The sequence below is a fragment of the Artemia sp. Qi Xiang Cuo genome, chromosome 15 (assembly GCF_049724085.1).
Source record: "Artemia sp. Qi Xiang Cuo chromosome 15, ASM4972408v1, whole genome shotgun sequence".
Taxonomy (NCBI): Eukaryota; Metazoa; Arthropoda; class Branchiopoda; order Anostraca; family Artemiidae; genus Artemia; species Artemia sp. Qi Xiang Cuo.
In genome coordinates, this window is record NC_142808.1 from 14,228,169 (window position 1) to 14,241,713 (window position 13,545).

Genomic DNA, 13,545 nt, shown 5'->3' on the forward strand with positions numbered 1-13,545 from the left:
ATAGCCCGGCCTGGACGCTCATTATGCTTGCTAGCCACTGAGAGGAGATGGTTGAGTTCAAAAAGCGCATAAACATCATAAATCTTAATAAAATTTGACCTTCCAGGTAAGACGGACACGGGCCAAAACCATCTAACCTTCGCCCCTGTTTTGAAACTTATTTTAACATGCCATTGCAAGGTCAGGTTAGTGACGCCTACCTAGGTCATTTAAAAAAAAAACCATAACCACCTATGAGAAAGATCCAGCTTTGACAATAGATGTCACGCATACATGAGAGTGAAACGACTAAATACCCCTTGAACCTGTGTCTTTGAGTGCGTCATCGTTCAAAAAGAAAGAATCCGTTTCCGGACTTCTTTACACTACGGACTTTCCTACTTTCCCCGTCCATCCCATTTAATCGGGTATTTCTTTACAATACTTATTCAGCCAGCGGGTTGGTACCTTAAAGCCTCTAACGGTATAAATTATTCTTTGCATGTGATTGAAAATTGAACAGGTAGTTGATAATAGTAGTTCATGGTGTTTAGGCTAACGGAATAATATTTATTAAAGTAGTACGGAATTATGGTGGATATTAGTTTATAAAAAGGATATTTTTACTGGTCATTATAGTCCATTTCAGTAAATTTACAGTTACTTGTTACTGGATCAGGAGGTTAGTAAAATTTTGTGTTCTGAGTCTGAGAACTATTTCGCACATAGATTGGTTCATTAGCTAAGTGTTTTTCGCTAAATATTGGTTCATTAGCTAAATCTAGATTGTCTCAAAAAGAAAAAAAAGTTTTGATAATGTTTACTTTTAGAAAATAAAACTAGGCATTTTTATCGCAGGCTATTTCTGTTTACAGAAAAATTTCATATTATGCCAGGATGCAGGTCTTGACCAGTGGCGGATCCACAGGGGGGCACGCGCCCCCGTAGCGTAGTCTAAAGTAGTGTAATTTACTTAATTAACTCAAGTTTGCGTTAATTAAACTTGCTCCTAACGCAAGTTTATTGGATCAACCTATTTTGCCCCCCCCCTCCCTAATTTTTTTTTTCGGATCAGCCTATTTTGCGCCCCCCTCCCGCTAAAAATATCCTGGATCCGCCCTTGGCCTTCACAAGGACATGTAAAAATATAGTAAAACACTTAAAGGGGAGAGGGGTGGTATTTGACAAAATACCGAAATAGGGCACTTAATATAGAAATCAATTAAAAAAACAAGTCTTTTTTCTACTGAAATTAAGGAGCAACTTGCAACAAACAGAAATTATTCCGTATATGAGGAGGGCTGCCCTTTCCTCAATCCTTGGTCTTTACGCTTAAGTCTTAAGATTCTTTGAAAACACTTCTATTTCAAAATCAACGGGCCTTGTGTTTGAGCAGTCTTTCTGACAAAAAGTCTAACTTTAGAGTAAAGAGCAAAGTTTGAGGAAATGAAATTCCCCCCCCCCATGTACGGAGTTATTTCTGTTCATTTTAAGTTTTAGCGTTGTTCCTTACTTTCAGTTGATTTTTTTTATTTAATTTCTGACGGTTTTTCGAATCATGCCAGGAAATCCCCTTCCCTCCCGTTTGTGTAAAATTTCCCCTGGAAAATACCTTCCTGAAACTCCTCCCCAAGAAAAATCCCCCCGCAGAAAATACTCCCTCCCCCAAATTCTGTATATTTCCCATTAGCAAATGCTATTTGTGTACAATGGGTAAATTGAGGAACTTACAACCCTCTCCCCAGAGACTATGGGGGGGGAGATCATGTCATCCCCAAAGACATAGTTACTAGATCTTTCAACAATCCTGAATCAAATGGCTATCTCGAAATTTTATCAGATGTCTTTGGGGTGAAAGGGCGTGTGAAGAAGACTGGTTGCCATCCAATTGTTTTGGTTATTTAAAAAGAAAACTAGAACTTTTGATTTCTGATCAAATCAGCCCTCTCCCGATATTCTAGGATTACTGGTTCGATGCGATCACCCATAAAAAAAAATAAACGCGCATCCATGATCTTATCTGATGGTTTGATCTTATCTCAATCTGATGGCGTGGCTTCTATTAAGATTACTTGACTTTTGGGGGTCTTTTTCTCCTTTTTAAGAAATTGAGCAGATATTCTCAGGCTCGTAACTTTTGATGGGTAGCATTGAACTTTATAAGTTTGAAGGCAGCATTAAAATTCAATTTTTCTATTGTCATCAAAGTGTTGTTTCTTAAAGTTTTGGCTACTACTGAACTGACTCTCTCCTTACTTGCAACAACTTACAGTTTGTTACCACAAACTATTTGAATATGAAAAATTACATGGAAATTCTGAAAAATCTTGAGACAGCGGCGGATCCAGGGGGGCGTGGGGTCCCCCCCCCCTAAAGTAGTGTAATTTACCTAATTAACGCATGTTTGCGTTAATTAAACTTGCTCCTAACGTAAGTTTATCGGATAAACCTATTTCGCGCCCCCCTAAAAAAAATCCTGGATACGCCCTGTCTTGAGATTTCTATAAACAATATGGACCAGGAGGCTCCCTGCGTGAGAGTCCGCACAAGGGAGAGGGGTCATTACTGTTTTTGACATAATTTTGACTCTGGATTCGCAACTTGCATGTGAGAAGGGGGGATCCCCTAAGGTTGTTCTGAAAAATCTGCAGGTAATTTTGAAAAGGATGCTAACAAAAGGCCTCGCTCCCTTTGAAGAATACTTCCAAAGTTTGAAACTACCTGCACCTACCTTGACCGACTCTTGAATTCTAAAACTCCATCTGCATTATTTACACCACAGTTTGTAGAATTAAGTTAGGTTAATTATATAAACTGTGATTACTGTGATAATTATATAAACTGTGATTTACACTGGCTTTTAAATTAGGCTATGAAACAACATTGATCATTGGAAAAATGATGGTAATCTTAGTCGATGAATATGAAAAAAATTATGTAGCCTCGTTAATAATTCAAAAGATTGTCAGTTAAATCAGCTTTTTTGTCAACAAAATTTAGTTTTGTGGTATTTTTGTTGAAATCTTAGTCTTTATAAGCATACTTTGCATTATGCTGGTTATAAACAAATAGTTAATCATAAAAATTATATTTAGCCGAAATTTTACATAAAACATCAAGTCTGTTTTAGCCTGTGAGCCAAAATCCATATGAGCTTAAAGCGGGTTATTAGGCTGAGCAAACAATCACCAAATCATATCCACAGGGCTAATAAAATGAGAATAAAAGAGGGGTTGATGTCTTCCCCCCTCCAAAAAAACCCACAAATTAACAAAATGAAATTTAATGTCTGAACAAAATATGATGCTTCTGTTTTTTTTTCAGCCTTTTTTAAAAACAATTTTCGGCACTGTTGCACTTAATGGTACACACGAAAGAAAAGTTTGGTTCATGCTAATAAAACAAAATAGGTTGAAAATATAATAGTTTGGAAACAAATTTTGGGCTATATATTTGTACATTAGGGGGTGGGGGTTTGGTTTGGGGGTTTGTAAAGCATAGTAGATGTTAAATACGTCATCTCCCATAGGTAGCCCCCCCCCTAAACCCCAAAAAACAACAGTTTGTAAATTCAATGAAAAACCGCGCTTTGCGATGAATTTAGATAGCAATTACCCGCTTTACGGGTCTCCGTGACTGCATTCCTTGGACAGTCCATAGCGCTGTGCACCATTAAATGCAACTGTACCCAAATTTCTTTATCGCTACCTTCTTGATGGCCAGACAATCGAAACACACTGAACTGTTATCCCCGCTGTAATTCTGGTGGCTTTTGCTCCCCTTCTATCCGTCTTATTATTAGGGCCGTTCTTTTACTCATCTATGTGCTAAGATCTTGCACCTTTTGACAAAACACGCTTAAAAGTGAAATCTTAGCACTAAGATCTTACTTCTTATGGCGTTCTTTTGCAAACCTCTTTCATCAATCTGCTCTGATCAGTGGTCTGAGAACAATGATGAGTATATCATCGAAGTCCTTTCGTCATTAGGCCCGTTTTTTAGCACTAAGATCTTGCATTTTTCTGCAAAGATTGTCGTTTTTTAAATCATCCTTGTTCTAAGATTTTACAGTTCACTGATATTAGCAAAAAGTATGTAGACAGCCAGTGTTTTGCCCTATAGAACAAAGATGTGAGAACTTTGATGATATACTTATAATTGTTCTCAGACCACTGATCAGAGCAGAATGATGAAAGAGGTTTGCAAAAGAACGCCATAAGAAGTAAGATCTTAGTGCTAAGATTTCACTTTTAAGCGTTCTTTGTCAAAAGGTGTAAGATGTCAAAAGGTAATAGCTTAAAACGACAAAAGATGTAAGATCTTAGTTCAAAGATTTCACTTTTAAGCGTTTTCTGACAAAAGATGTAAGATCTTAGCACATTGATGAGTGACGGCCCTTGTTCTATATGGCGTCTTTCATACTTTTTACTAGCACCAGTGAGCTGTAAGATCTTAGAACAAATCAGAGGCAACGCTGTAGCGTTGCCTAGCCTATAGTAAAGGCCATACGGCTCCAATGTTTTATTATTTTTTTATTTCTTTTTTCCCAGAGGCACTTCACATGGAAGGAGTCGTCATAATAACTTCAAAGGTGGCTCATTCGATTGGAAATTGAGAGTTCTTGTGCCCTTTTTAATAGCCAAAAGTGACTTGAGGGCAACTAGCCCCCCCACGCCCCTTCGTATTCAAACCACATCCACACCAAATTTGGTGGTAGGCATTTTGTTCAGCAACGCTGATGTCGAAATAGAAAATATATTTTCGAGAATGACACTCCCCCACAACCCTCAGGGCAAGGGTTTTAAGTTATGCCCTGGGGGCATATAAGGTTTTTATAGAAGGCGTTGTCGTAGAAACTTCAAAACAGGCTCATTCGATTGGAAATTAAAGAGCTAGTGCCCTTTTTAATAGTCGAAAGTGATTGGAGTGTAACTAGCCCCTTCCCCCCCCCCTCACGCCTATCATTTCCCCAAACATATAAATTCAAATTTTTCACATAGCCATTTTGTTCTGCGTAGTTGATTTCCGGATATAAAATATATTTTTGAGGAGGACTCCCCCACAACCCTCAGGGCAAGGCTTTTAAGTTATGCCCTGGGGGCATATAAGGTTTTTATAGAAGGCGTTGTCGTGGGCTAGTGCCCTTTTTAATACTCGAAAATGATTGGAGGGCAACTAGCCCCCTCCCCCACGCCCATCATTCCCCCAAACACATCCAATCAAAAATTTGAGATAACCATTTTGTTCAGCGTATTAGATTTCCACATAGAAAATATATTTTTGAGGAGGACACTCCCCCACAACCCTCAAGGCAAGGGTTAAGTTATGCCCTGGGGGCATATAAGGTTTTTATAGAAGGTGTTGTCGTAGAAACTTCAAAACAGGCTCATTCGATTGGAAATTAAATGGCTAGTGCCCTTTTTAATAGTCGAAGTGATTGGAGTGCATCTAGCCCCGCCCCCCCACGCCTATCATTTCCCCACACACCCAATCAAAATTTTCAGATAGCCATTTTGTTCAGCGTAGTTGATTTCCAGATAGAAAATATCTTTTTGAGGAGGACACTCCCCCTCAACCCTCAGAGCAAAGGCTTTAATTTATGCCCTGGGGGCATATAATGTTCTTATAGAAAGCGTTGTCGTAGAAACTTCAAAAAAGGCTCATTCGATTGGAAATTAAAGGGCTAATGCCCTTTTTAATAGTCGAATGTGATTGGAGTGCATCTAGCCCCTCCCCCCCACCAGGCCCATCATTTCTCCAAACACATCCAATCAAAATTTTGAGATAGCCATTTTGTTCCGCGTAGTTGATTTTCACATAGAAAATATCTTTTTGGGGGGGAAACTCCCCCACAACCCTCGGGGCATGGCTTTTAAGTTATGCCCTTAGGGCATATGAGGTTTTTTATAGAAGGCGTTGTAGAAACTTCAAAACAGGCTCATTCAATTGAAAATTAAAGGGCTAGTACCCTTTTTAATAGTCGAAAGTGATTGGGGGGCAACTAGCCCCCCCTACGCCCATCGTTCCCCCAAACACATCCAATCAAAATTTTGAGATAGCCATTTTTGTTCAGCGCAGTTGATTTCCAGACTGAAAATATATTTTTGAGGAGGATACTCCACCACAACTCTCAGGGCAAGGGTTTTAAGTTATGCCCTGGGGGCATATAAGGTTTTTATAGAAGGCGTTGTCGTAGAAACTTCAAAACAGGCTCACTCGATTGGAAATTAAAGAGCTAGTGCTCTTTTTTATAGTCGAAAGTGATTGGAGGGCAACTAGCCCCCCCCCCCTCCCCCCCCCCACGCCTATCATTTCCCCAAACACATCCAAACAAACTTTTGAGATAGCCATTTTGTTCAGTGTAGTTGATTTCCAGATAAAAAATATTTTTTTGAGTAGGACACTCCCCCACAACCCTCAGGGCAAGAGTTTTAAGTTATGCCCTGGGGGCATATAAGGTTTTTATAGAAGGCGTTGTCGTAGAAAACTTCAAAACAGGCACATTCAATTGGAAATTCAAAGGGCTAGTCCCCTTTTTAATTGTCGAAAGTGATTGGAGGGCAGCTAGCCCCCCACGCCCATCATTCCCCCAAACACATCCAATCAAAATTTTGAGATAGCCATTTTGTTCAGCGTAGTTGATTTCCAGATAGAAAATATGTTTTTGAGGACAATCCCCCACAACCCTCAAAGCAAGGGTTTTAAGTTATGCCCTGGGGGCATATAAGGTTTTATAGAAGGCGGTATCGTAGAAACTTCAAAAAAGGCTCATTCGATTGGAAATTCCGAGGGCTAGTGCCCTTTGTAATAGTCGAAAGTGATTTTAGGGCAACTAACCCCCTCTCGCGCCTACCTTTTCCCCAAACACATCCAATCAAAATTTTAAGACAGCCATTTTATTAAACGTAGTTTTAAGTTCGAGAAATTAGGTCTTTGAGGATTAAAACTCCCCCAAAGCCCTCAGGGCAAGGGTTGTAATTTAAGGATTCTCCGAATCCTTCATAATATTTATTATGGAAGGGATGCTCGTATAAACTTTAGAGAGGGCTCATTTGATTGAAAATTGAAAGTTCTTGTTCACTTTTTAAGAGCCAAAAGAGATTGAAGGGCAAATAGCCCCTCTCCCTCGTCCACGCCCTTAATGCAGTAGATAAAAATTTTGAGATAGACAATTTGTTAAAATAGTTCAAAGTTCTGATAACAAAAACTCCGGTATTAACATAGCCCACCAAGGTCCGGGGGTAGATGTTTCATTATATCCCCCGGGGTATAAATTATTAAGGGAGTTTATTACCTAGATGAAGGGTTTTTTTTTTGGAAAAAATGCAAATAAGAAATGTCATAATATTCCATGTGAAAGGTAAAACGCATATTCTTGGATGGGTGGGTATTTATTTAGCCGCACATACTCATTTTAAAGTCAATTCCAAAAATCTATAATTCTTCTTTTTCAGCAAGTGAAATGGTCTAAACCCCCCTATTGAAGCTATTTTTTCAATTCATTCATTGTTGCCAATCGCTGTTCATAAGTTATGCAAGCTGTCTATTGTTCATATATTAGGTTTTTATCAAAGAGGTAATCGTATAGACTTGAAAAAAGCCTCATTCGATTTAAATTGAAAGTTCTAGATCCGTTTTTTAAATTCAAGAATATCGGACAGTAAGCACAACCCCCCATGCCAAAAAAAAACTTGAAAGTTTTTGCAATAAAAAACGAACAAAAATTAATTTAAAAAACTTTCCGAAAAATTAGTTTTTCAAAGAAAAGTAAAGACCATTTTAGACTTAAGCTCAGGAGATACAAATACCTGTTAAAATTCAAACTCAAAACGACCAGAAATTACTATTAAAGAATGAATGAAACTCAAAACGAACAGAAATTAAATAAACAATCATAGCAAAAACATACAACAAGTAATAATATAAATGAATAAATAGATCCTAAAGCGAGTAATTCTTAGATTGAATATGAAAATCAAGCTTAAAACGAAAACAAATATTTTGCTTTTAAAGTATAAATGAAACTTAAAACGAACATAAATTAAATAAACAATCAATGTGAACAAACATACAATATATATTAATGTAAATGAATAAATAAATCTTAAAACGAGTGAAACTTAAATTGAATATGCAAATCAAGTTTGAATCGAATAAAAATAACTACAAACAAGAGTTTGGGTTTCGTCTCACTGCAGAAGCAGAAGCTCTTATCTATCTTATCTATCTATACAATTAACTAATATATTAATTAGAGGAATAAAACAACCATAATCTGATATATATATTTTTTTTCGAGGGGCACCAAATACCATTCTTTCCCCGGGCGCTGACAGGTCTAGATTTGTCCCTGAACTCTAGCATACATCCGCCCGATGAGCATCATTACTCGTATCATTTTTTTTCAAGTTCAAGGAAGTGTTTTAAATATAGGCCTAACATTTTTATATATTCTATGAAGCATGGACTGATTAGTCAGAAGACAAATTCCAAGGGCAAAATACGGGTATTATATAAGGTATTAAAAGTGACTATAGGACTTCAGGGGGGGAGAGCTTAGAGCCTGGGATCCTACTAAAATCAAAATATAGTTAAATTTATGGGCACTTCTTGTTCAAATTATTAAATAAAGCTTTTTTGGTACTGTTCTATTAACCGGACTCTTTTTATATCTCAAACTCGAGCGCGTTGAAAAACCCGTTTTTCAACGGGATGGTACAAGACACCGCTGTAGAGAAATACAATGTATAGCGTGGTTTTAATTGCGTATACGATATTTAAAGTGTGGTTTTTTGGGGTTTTTGGGGAGAAAAGGTACTTAGGTTAGGTTAGGTTACGTATTTAATATATACTATGCTTACCCCTCCCCCCTTCCCTAATGTGCAAATATATAGCCCAAATTTGTTTCTAACCTATAATATAGTCATCCCATTTTGTTTTATTTCATTAGTATTAACCAAACTAGCACTAGATAAAAGAGTCCGGTTAATAGAGCAGTACCGCTTTTTTTTATTATCCTCCACCCACTCTAAAATATTGTGAATACGCGCTTGAAGTAACTCCCTCATTAATAGGTTATTATTGAAAAAGTAAACTTTAAATTAGTAGAACAAAATCAGTTGGTACTTGTCTAGAATCCAGAAACCACGCGAGAAGGGAAGTTTCGTTAATGTTAATGGAATAATACAAAATAGGATGAAAATATAATAGTTTATCATCAAATTTGGGCTATATATTTGCACATTGGAGGGGGGGGGTAAAGCATAGCATATATTAAATACATAACCTAACCTAGGTACCTTTTTTTGCCCCTTCAACGCCAACAAACTAAAGTATAAATCTTTGTCACGGAGTGAGCAACACCTCAGAAGGCAGCGGAAACCTGTTTATCATTAGGATTTCATTAGATTCTCGATGCGGTTCTTCGCGTGGTTTCTGGATTCTAGACAAGTGCCAATGAATATGACAAGAAAGTTTGAACCTTTCAGAGCGCTGGAATTCTTTCAAGATTTCGTCTAGACAGGGTTGCCGGTACTTAAGTGTTAAACGTACTCTTTTATATACTGCTAAAGAAGTCAAGTTTGGTTAATGCTAATGAAATAAGATAAAATAGGATGAATGTATAATAGTTTAGAAACAAATTTGGGCTATATATTTGCACATTAGGGGAAAGGGGGGAGGGGGGGGGGTAAGGCAGAGCCTATATTAAATACGTAACCTAGGTACCTCCCCCCTAAACCCCAAAAAACAACAGTTTAAATATTGTTAACGCAATGAAACCACGCCTTGCATTGCATTACTCTATAGCGGTCTCTTGAACGGGCGGGTTGTTCGTGATTGGTTTCCAAAAGAGTACGTTTGATACATAAGTACTGGGCTGCCTCTCTGACGATTGATTATTTACGGTTCCGGGAACAAAAAATTACGAGATTGAAATCCATTTTAGTGTGTTGCCAAATACGCGCGTTTCGTGCGTTTCCTTGTGACACGCACGAAGCCGAAAAAAAAGACAGGTTATCATCAGAAATAAAAACTTGCGTATGTGCATGCAGGTTGTCAAAAGGGCGTATCTTAGGAACGGAAAATGGTTCTTATGTGCCATACCTGTAGCTGTAGCCACAAAATTTCCCAACTTTTTTAACACCCTTAACCTTCTTTCACTTAAAATCCACCCACTCCTCTCTTACATACCATCCCGAAAAATTTACTAGTTAAACCATGCTCCTCGTCTCGCGTTGAGCAAAAATAAGGGCATATTTTCGAGTTCACCCTTCCCAAATACTGTCTATTATCAGCAAATGGTGAAAAAAATCCCCTCGCCGATGATGCTATACCACATATAATTCCAGCGTCACAGGGGTGAACTTGCTACATCGCCCCCTGAACTTGGTGAGACATGGAGGGAATTATTCCTTAATAAACAAGAGATGTTTTAGCCTTCCAATTCAGATATAGTATTGGGTGACATTCGATATCGATACATCGACATATTGGACCAAATATCGATATCGAAACCCTAAGAAAAATGTGGTTCAATCCCGATTTCTAAGGCTATAATAAGAAAAAGGTTGAGATAGCTCGGACACGTTCTGTGGATGAAGGATGAGAGATTGCCATAGATCGTCCTTTTGCCAGTGTCGAAAAGTAGGTCGTCCCTTAATGTAATGGAGGGTGCCGTAAGGAAAGATATAAGGAAAATTAGAAGGTGTAAGGTGGAAGGCTTCGAATATATTGGGATGGAGGAAGAGCGTGCCTAGAAGTGTTGGCCTCAGACGGTTTGGTGCTACAGTGAGTTGTTAGTAGTAGTAAGAGTATACAAAACTATTTAGCAAATGTCCGAGAAGAAGAAGAAGAATGTTTTCAATCCATTGACTCATACATACTGATACATAGTATGTATATCTGTATCCACAGGTTGACATGGCCTGCTTTCAAACTCAAACTATGTTTAGTCAGGATCAACTCTCAGATGTTGCTGAGGAACTCTGAAAGGGTTTGCTGGATAAAATCATCTTTAGGTTCGTAAGCCTTGGTCAGGGTATACCCGTCATAATTGCCACATACCTTGATCCGGGTTTGAGGGAAATGTGTATCTCCCCTGACGATCTTCTCCATGTTCAGAGTAAAATTACAAAGAAAATGGACTTGGCCTTACTGGCTGCTCATTCTGTATCAGTAGATGCAAGTGCCTTGACAGTCCCTGTGATTCAGCCACAATAGAACCAAGCCAGTTTGTGGGGTTGCCACGGCGAAGTTTTAGTAGTCAATGCCAGACATGCTTCACCAGCAGCTGAATCTGTCGTGGTTCTACAGATTTTCAATAGAGATTCTATAGTTCTAGGAAAAACTGATCTACTCAAGTCTCGAAATATATTTAGCAGAACCACCTAGACGAGGTTGCCACAAGATTAATGTCCATGCCTGCCACCCCTGCCATATATATTTATATATATGGCATATATATTAATATCTCTGCCGTGCCTGGCATATATATTAATATCCCTTCTGAGAGTGTTTCTAAGGCTGGTCAGTTAATCACTGAAAAATGGAACCGACCCTCAGGGAAAACATTGATTTGGTGCTTTTTAATAGGCAAAAATACCAAGAAGTTTATTTTTCTTTGTTCTAAGTCCGAGTAATTTCAAATTTGGGTTTTTGTGATATTCATTCTGTTAATCGAAGTTTCTTTTTAGTTTATTCGAAGTTCGAAAAAAAAAATACAAAATACTCTATAATTACAATTTTTGTTATTGAACTTTCGTAAAACCAAGAATTAATCTGAGGAAACGCCGTATCCAAAATAAAAATTATTGATTAATCAAATTATCGCCCAACACTATTCAGCTAATTAAAACTGTTACAGTATTCCTCTACATCTGGAATGAAGTTTTGATATCGAAAAAGGATTATAGCATTTTCGGGAAATTATTCAGCTATGTCCTGATGGGCCCATTTGGCACCTTCAAGTATCAGGTTCAATCAGCTTTCTGAGTGTTGCAAATTTTTGCATAAGCTTTTTCCTTAAATAAAATTATAATGAACATATATAAATATATTAACTGAGGAAGTGAATTATTCTCAAGACAATATCTCATTTGTTTGAATGAATTTCCGACAAAATATGTGAATTATATTTATTAATATTAATATTGTCTGTGAAATATTCTTATACTAAAAAAATGTCAAAATCTAGTTCAAAAGTGGATTTGGAACATAACAAATGTCGCTATTGGAAATATGTAAGCCAAAACGAGCAAACAAGATAAAGCTACCATTTAAATGATGTGCGTGCTCAATGTTCCTGAATTAATTTTCCGTACATTCTGGGGCAGAAACAAAATTACCTTTTTTTCGGGGCGGGGGGGGATACTGATGAAATTTTGTCCTCCCATGGGGATTTTTGACCTCCCCCCTTCCTCTCTGACCCTGTAACTAGTGCAATTTTTTACCTTCGTTGGGGGGATGATATATATATATATATATATATATATATATATATATATATATATATATATATATATATATATATATACATATATATGTATATATATATATATATATATATATATATATATATATATATATATATATATATATATATATATATATATATATATATATATAGCCTATATGTTCTTTTCGAGAAAAGAATAAATTTTTCATTTCTTCTTTAAGAATATATATTCCTTTTCTTGTCAGAACGATTTTTCCTAGTTTTCCACTTTAAGTGCATTTATTTTAATTTAGTCTCAATTTTAACCAAGGGCATTGGTATGTCAACATAAGGGAGGGTTAATAACCCTTTTTCGAAGGGAAGATGACTTTCAATTTCTTGTTTCTGCACTTGTTTCTTCCCATTGCAAGCGACGTTTGAAAAAATACCTTCTTTAATTATGTGATAGACGGCCACACAAATAACAGTATTTGTTTTATTAATTTTTACCACAAATTGCTGAATTTGGACAGTACTCAGCATTCTGATGCTAGTAGCACACGTTCATTTATTTTGTCTTTAACTTCATGTGAGATAACTGATAGTTTATGCCTTTGTGCTGATGTTTACGCAATATTTTGCTAGGGAAGGGGGTTTAACTTAGAAATACACCAATACAGCCCCCCTCCTTGAACAACAAGGAAAATGACTTTATGCATGGGTAGCACTGATCTGTTTTTTTTTTCTTTTTTTTCTAGCAGACCAGAACACCATAAAGAGGTGTGTAATAGCTCATTCGAACGGAAGTTTAATTTGCTAGTGCTCTTTTTAAGTGACCAAAAAGATTGGAGGGCAACTAGCCCCTCTCCCTAAGGCCTTTCCCCCCCACCCGCAGAGTCATCTAATCACAATTTGGAGATAGCCATTTTGTTCAACATAGTTCAAAGGTCAAATATCTTTGGTTATGGTGATAATATGACCCTCCATAGTCCCTGGGGAAAGAGCCGCACACTGTATTGGTATTGGACGTATTGATATCACGCGTATCGGTATTGACTTATTTTTATTCGGCGTATTGGTATCGCAGGTATCTAGACAGAATTTAATAGCTCTTATAAAAGAAATTACTCATA

At 37.2% G+C, this 13,545-nt stretch overlaps 1 protein-coding gene across 1 annotated transcript in view; it reads left to right on the forward strand.

Annotated features, from left to right (window-relative positions):
• Window positions 1-524: 524 nt before the first annotated feature.
• Window positions 525-13,545, forward strand: part of Np (serine protease notopleural) — an 86,339-nt gene continuing 73,318 nt past the window's right edge. Inside the window, exon 1 of the mRNA XM_089101694.1 lies at window positions 525-661. The gene's annotated coding sequence lies outside the window, so the exon portion shown is untranslated. The remainder of the gene's footprint in view (window positions 662-13,545) is intronic.